This window comes from Nicotiana tomentosiformis, chromosome 9, assembly GCF_000390325.3.
Source record: "Nicotiana tomentosiformis chromosome 9, ASM39032v3, whole genome shotgun sequence".
NCBI lineage: Eukaryota > Viridiplantae > Streptophyta > Magnoliopsida > Solanales > Solanaceae > Nicotiana > Nicotiana tomentosiformis.
In genome coordinates this window covers 49,996,002-50,003,974 of record NC_090820.1, presented here as the reverse complement: position 1 = coordinate 50,003,974, position 7,973 = coordinate 49,996,002, and positions in this window count along the sequence as shown.

The window sequence follows — 7,973 nt, the reverse complement described above, 5'->3', positions numbered from 1 at the left end:
GACTGAGTGTAAAAATACAGTTAAAACAGGTAACTCAAAATAACAGAAATAGCCTTAATAGGTCTCAAACGAATAAGCACATAGCTTAAACACGATTTCTAGCATGAATCAATGCTCATTTACTCTAACAAGTAGGAATTACACATATATAAAAGATTAGCTAGCAGCACAGTACAAATATCAACCCGAATCATGATTACTACGGTGCACGCCCACACGCCCGTCACCTAGCATATGCGTCACCCCAACACAACACAAATAACATGTTTTTTGGGATAATTACACTCAATTCTAAGTTTAGAAATGTTACTTACCTCGAACAAGCCAAATCAGATACCGAGTAAACCAAACAATACTCTAGAAACACCATCCCATGAAAATCAACCTTCGAACAACTCAAAACTAGCCAAAAGCAACTCAAAAATATCAAATAATGCCAAAAGAAACAAACAAAATCGATAAAGGTTGAATCTTTAATCAAAGTCCAAAGTGAAACCCAGGCCCGCACTGCGGAACCCGACAAAATCAACAAATTCCGACAACCCATTTAATTATAAGTTTAACCATACTAATCTCACTCAAATTCGACTCCAAATCGATGTTCAAATCTCAAATATTCACTTATGAAAAATGTAGACCAACCCCGTCCCTCAATTTCTCTTCTAAAATCATCAATCACATGTTAAAATCGAAGATGAAATCATGGAATATAATCTAAACCGAGTAGAAAACACTTACCCCAATCCATGTGGTAAAAATCGCCCAAATCCGAGTTCCCCAACAAAATGTGATAAAATAACTCAAAGGTCCGAAATAGAGTACTTATAAGTCTGCTCGAGGGATACCCTTCGCGATCGCGGGAATTCGTTCACGGTCGCGAAGCACAAAAGTCATGGCTCTAAAAATTACCCTACGCGTTCGCGACATATACCACGCGAACTTGATGCACTGCTCATATAACACTACGCGAACGTGGCCTAGAACACGCGAACACGAAGAGAAAATCCTCCAGACCCATCTCTCAACTCAACTCTATGCGAACGCAATTTAACGGACACTAACGCGATGCTCATGCCTCACAAAGGTACGCAAATTGCACCTCAAATCAAACTTAATGAACCTTTTAACTTTCAACTTCCAACACTCGTGTCAAACCATATCAAATCAACTCGTAATGATCTCAAATTTTGCACACAAGTTCAAAATGACATAACGAACCTATTCCACCTCCTGGAAAAACAATCTGGACCTTATATCATTAAGATCAGCTCCTAGTCAAACTTATGAACTTTCCAAACCTTTAAATTTCCAACTTTCGCCAGATAGTGTTGAAACCTTCTAGAGACATCTAAATGCAAATCCGGGCATAGGCTCAAAGTCTAAAATCATCATCCGGGCCTAACAAAACCATCAAAACTCTTATTCGAGGTCAAATACACAAAATTCAAACTTGGTCAACTCTTCCAACTTAAGGCTTCTTAATTGAGAATCATTCTTCTAAATCAATCTCGAATCACCTGAAAACCAAAACCGACGATTAACATAAGACATACTACATCATATGAAGCTACTCAAGACTTCAAACAGCTGAATGGAACACAGATGCTCAAAATGACCAGTTGGGTCGTTACATTCTCCCCCACTTAAACATGTGTTCGTCCTCGAACGTGCCAAGAGTTATTCCAAAGCCATCAAATCATTGTGTAAACTCACCTTGCACATACCCTAGGGTGATACCACATCACCCCAATTCATATACGCCTGACAATGCAACATAACTGAAGATCCTCACATCAACCTTAGTCTATAAACCTTAGAACCCAATTTCCAACATCCGGAATTTATTACAAGACACAAATTTCGCATCTACACATTGTATAAGTCTGAACAAGTTGTATCAAGCCATAACCATAACCCAATATGTAATCACATGATATACCACAAAACGCGCATACTCGTAGCAATAATTTTGGATCACAGTGGCTGCTCAAAAACAAACCCAGTACCGGTAATAAACCTCATATCAAATAAAACCTCATTCAAAATCTTTGCACATTGCCGATGATGAAAGAAACACACAGAAACTCTTAACCACTCATCAGATCAACAAGTCATGGAGCTCCCTCTCGTCCGACAAGAGCCAAAGTAAAATTCTAAGCCGATTTCGGATATTATTCTTCCAAACATACCGTAATCAAATCTTGTAGCACCCATTCTAGGTCCAATTACCTCATCTCATCAAACACAGCTATTCTACTATAGTTCCGAACCAATACAACCTAAAGCCACAAATTGTGCAATCCGTGCACCAATAAGCAATAATTCAAATGTATTCAAACATGGAAAATGACTCAAACAAGAGAACCGTCCCGCAAGCTCAACAAGTACCACCACAAACGCAATGCTATGAACCCATCACACATAGTAGAACCAAGACACACGAATCTATCACAAAGGATCATATCCCAACATAACCCCGCTTCAATGCGTGACCCCATCTAAACACCGGTCCATATGAAATACTTCAATCCACAATGCTCAAAATTAGCAACCACACGCAATTCGACATCAAGTACACGAAGTGCATGACCATAACCATGGAGAAGCGAATAACACAATATACCACAACCCGAAAATACTATAACCAAGGCACAATTAATCATTCAACACCACAAGAGCCATCTCGCTCGAATTCCGCTACAAGGCCCAAACAGAACTATGCATATAACCAACAGATCACAACGCATCGTAGTATAGAAAAGTAACACATAGAACATATCATAATACAAACAAGCTCAACTCTAACCGAATAACACACCCCTCAACACTAGCACTGCTAAGTCAATAAATCCAACCCGGTGTAGAATACGCATCCGCATTGGGCATACCAATGAGCCTCCAAATCAACTTCAGTCATCCCCAAATGGGTAAATAACCCTCCAAAATGATGACTTAACTATAACACATAATACCATATGGCTAACGTTTGCCACATATTCACACTCCGCAACCACGAAACAATCTGCTTCTGAGAACTCCCATTTTCCATATCCATATAACACATGAATCACCATAGCTGATCCCAACTCCACCACCGAATGACTAACACAACTCTCATACGCAATCATCCCATGAGAAATACTTATATAATTCTCCCGTTCCACATAGAAAAATCTGAATATCAGTCGTCAATCAACCAGGTGGGTACCGCAATACCAATGAAGCATCCGAAGTGAGAGCATAGTGCGCCTTCTAAAATGCGCACCTCTCTCAGATAATACCAATTAGTAATAGCATTCATCTAAACATCTGAGATCATCCATATTGTCTAAAATTCATGGCATTCCGTCCAAAACTGAACCGCCACCTTGTACATGCAAATCTCAATCCCCCACAACGCACCGCATTTATCACGCCATCATATGAAAACATGAGACCCCCATTATTAACTCCAAGTCACAAGCAGAATACATACTCAATTAGCTAGAAACCTTCCACTTTATCCCATCCAGGAGAAAATCACAATATGCAACATACTCCTCATGCCGGTAGAAAATATCTATCTCAAGTCGTGGTAGGAATCATCGAGAACTCCTCGAAACCCATTAGCACAAGACCAACCCATCATACTGAATCCCTCTATCTCAACCAAGTCACACAAGTTTCCAAACCAAGAGTACCGCCACAAATCACCGGTAAAGTCTCACCACATCATAAGAACCCAAAGAACCGATAATTTCCATTACCATGTTGATCTGATCTACCACCAAGTTGTCCTATTTCTCCTAGTTCCTTCTGAATTGCCTTCAAGTTAATGTGTATCCTTTCCAGAACACCACGATCCTTACCCAAAGCTCACCACAAGAGATCCTAGCATGAAATCACGTCATCTTAAAGCACATAAGCCACTGTATTCTCTCTCGAGGACCCAAAATATTGCATTCGAGTTACCCACTCTGAAGAGACCTTATGTGAATCTAAAGTCATTTCCTTAATCTCTCTAATATTAAATATAGAATCCATAATGATTGAGAAATACTGCACGTATCGACACCATCTAATGCAAATCTCAAATCTTAGCCATATACAAATTCGGGAAATCCTCAAATGCCACATATGAATCTTGAATTCTTTAGAACCTTCTCCGGAGTTATCCACCCCATTCAAATCTCAAAAGCACCGCCGAAAATGAGCCGAACGACTTGTGCCCCATTAGCACACCAATGCCCAAGGAGTAATCCACATCTCTAAGCAACTGAGTGAATCCTTTTTCTTAGTATATTACATCCACAATGAACAGCAAACCTAAACCATTCCGAGACTTCCATATATCCATAAAGTGCAACACGTCATACATCCAGAAATTTCCTTGCTTAAGTCATCCTCAAAACCAACCTCTACAAGTCATAACCGGTCCACAAGTATGCCTTAGACCGAAACCAATATAACACCTAACCATGCAATTAAATCGCCGATAGCAGACTCTCCCACTTGGCTCAAATCCATAGAACAAAACATCCGATAACTCACAATACCCATACTCTATTAATGCCATAATCTCGCGCTGAAACTCAACTAAATTCTTCATAAGCTCATGCAAAACAACCCATAAAATACCTTAAATCATCTGCTAAGCTCGCATTCACCCTCGTGACAGTCAACTCAACTTTCTCAACTGATCCAACTCAATCACAACACATATAATCCACTGGTAGAAACATCTCTCCACACAACATCATGAGGATCACACATCCGTAGGCCACCCCGCAGGAGATAACCCATCTGCTTAGCCTCAAATTGGCATTTTGCTACGCCCTACCAAGGCCACGACCATCATGGAATCATTTAATCTTCTCGAGTCTAAACTCGTCAACAAGACATAAGAATCCACTTCATCCTATAACTAGACAACATGAAATATCCCTCAACATGATCATAACTCGAGATTATACAACACATCAAAACAGAAATCAAGCAACCAATAGTCATTTTTACATCCCAAGCAATCCTTCTCGTCACATCAAAGCCATTTGAACACATCCCATCATCACCTCATATTCATCATATAGCTATCCAACCACTAACCGAGCCATAAATCCCACTCTAGGGATACTACCAGACATATAAGCCTAAAAGCACATATTTGCACAACTAAAACCACCGAGCCCAAGCTACGGTCGAACCCTGACCTCAAGTCCTCCAGACTTGCCCATCACCAAAACACAAAAAATACATCTCGCACTCATTTATGGAATCGCAAGCCGACGATGCACAGATGATACCAAGTGCTCAGCATAACATATGAGTGAGTGGAAGGAATTCAAGAGATACGCTTCAAGCTGAATCAATGTCGCACGATAATAAAAGAAAGATGGGAAATTTAACCTAAATGCCATGTAGCCTCTCGAAGTTAGGTATGGACGTCATCATACCAATCCGCAAGACTCTCAACTTCCAACACCCGTTAGGTAAGCCAAATGATAGACAACATACATCAAATAGGACAACCGGAATCAATTAATAAAATAACTGAGCTTTTTAAACAAGATCCTAAGGATTGGTAGTACAAGTCATGAGCTTTTACGACTTAGAGTTTACAAAGCTAGTATAAAATAAATACATCATTGGTTCAAAATATACATAAACAGATTTATAAACCTAAAGCTACCAAGAATAAGATGCAATTATAACCGGAACGCAAATACATCTTCAATGCCATCTCCCTCCATACACAGCAACATCTACTCCAAAATCTGCACGCAACCGACCCATGTACTGAATAAGTAACAAACCTAACCTTAGGTTGAAAGCAATGACGAGATCAAAAAAAGGTCTGTCTCCAACACCAATAGCCAATATTAACTCATAATAATATAATGGAGGCAGTAAAAGTAATAGCTCAAAAGATATTATGCTTAGCTCGTTCATAGTTATGGAAAATTAGACATGCTTTCCAGGAATAACAGTCAAGTCGAGATATTACAACTGAAAATCAACTAAACATGAGTCTATAAATAGAACTATATTTCCAATTCACAACACCAGATAAGAATTTTTGCTTACCAATTAGCGTGAGGAAAATACGTCTCTATGCCTACATGTCAAGTCATCAATTACCATATACAGTCTAGCATGAGGAATATTCATCTATGTGCCTACATGTGAAATCATGAATGTCACAGTACCATCTAGAATGAGTAAAAATACATATCGATGCCTACAAGCCAAGTATACATGTCAAATGAATGATTTTACGGTGATATCCCCAAGTACTCTCACCCTCAATATACTCAAGATGTTTGTCTCAAATGCCCACTTCGTCTCACACACACCATCACTCAGCACTGTACGGGTGCCTGGATCATAAGCCTCTCACCAAAGCACATGTATATATATCAATGTTCATGCGCTCACTGCTGGTATGTCAGACTCCGGAGGGGCGGATCCTTCCCAAACGCTAATAAAAAGCCTATAAGGCTTGTTGCGGCATGCATCCCGATCTAAAATAATAAATAATAATAGTAAAGCCAATATGACCTGCTGCGGTATGCAACCAGATCCACAATAACACTCTAAAAACAGCCCTTAGGCCCACCTCAGTCATCAATTTCTCAAGTCTCAAGAGCTCACGATCTCATATCACTCAACCCAAAAACTACACATAAGGAACAACAATGAGACATGCGAGGTAACCATGAATGGCGATTAGAGACTGAGATATGATATGCAAATGAATAACCATGACTGGGTGTATAAATACAATTAAAACATGTAGCTCAAAACAACAGAAATAGCCTCAATAGGTCTCAATCGAATAAGCACATAGCCAAAACATGATTTCTATCATGAATCACAGCTCATTTACTCTAACAAGTAGGAATTGCACGGATAAAACAAGACTAGATAGTAGCACAGTACAAAAATCAACTCGAATCATGATTATCACGGTGCACGCCCACACGCTCGTCACCTAGCATGTGCGTCACCCCCATCACAACACAAATAACATGTTTTCCAAGGATAATTACCCTCAATTCTAAGTTTAGAAATGTTACTTACCTCGAACAAGCCAAATCAGATACCGAGCAAGCCAAACGACACTCTAGAAACGCCATCCCATGCAAATATATCTCTGAACGGCTCGAAACTAGCCAAAAGTAACTCACAAATATCAAATAATTCTAAAAAACAAACTCAATCGATAAAGGTTGAATCTTTAATCAAAGCCCAAGGTCAACTAAAAAGTCAAACATGGGCCCGCACCTCGGAACCCGAAAAAACTCACAAATTTGATAACCCATTCAATTACGAATCCAACCATATGAATTTCTATCAAATCTGACTTCGAATTGATGTTCAAATCTCAAATATTCACTTTAGAAAAATTTAGACAAAAATCCCTAATTTCTCTTCTAAAATTATCAATCAAATGCTAAAATTGAAGATGGAATCATGGAATATAATCAAAACCAAGTAGAAAACACTTACCCCAATCCATGTGGTGAAAATCGCCTCCAACATCGCCCAAATCCGAGCTCCCCAACTCAAAATGTGATAAAATAACTCAAGGGTCCGAAATGGGTACTTATACATCCGCTCCAGGAATATCCTTCGAGATCGCGGGAATTCCTTCGCAATCGCGAAGCACAAAAGTTACGGCTCCAAAACTTACCCTACACGCTCGTGACATATACCATGCGAACGCGATGCACCGCTCATATAACACTACGGAAACGTGAACTCGAACCATGCAAACGCGAAGAAAAACTCCTCCAACCCCAGCTCTCAGCTCAACTCTATGCGAACGCGATTTAACAGATGTGAAGCGATACTTAGGCCTCACAAAGGTACGTTAATGCGATTACACAATCGCGAACACGATGAAGGAAATACCCAGCTCCTATAATACACTATGCGATCGCGACCTAATTTTAGTGATCGCGATGAAGAACTGAAACACCAAAAATCAGCAG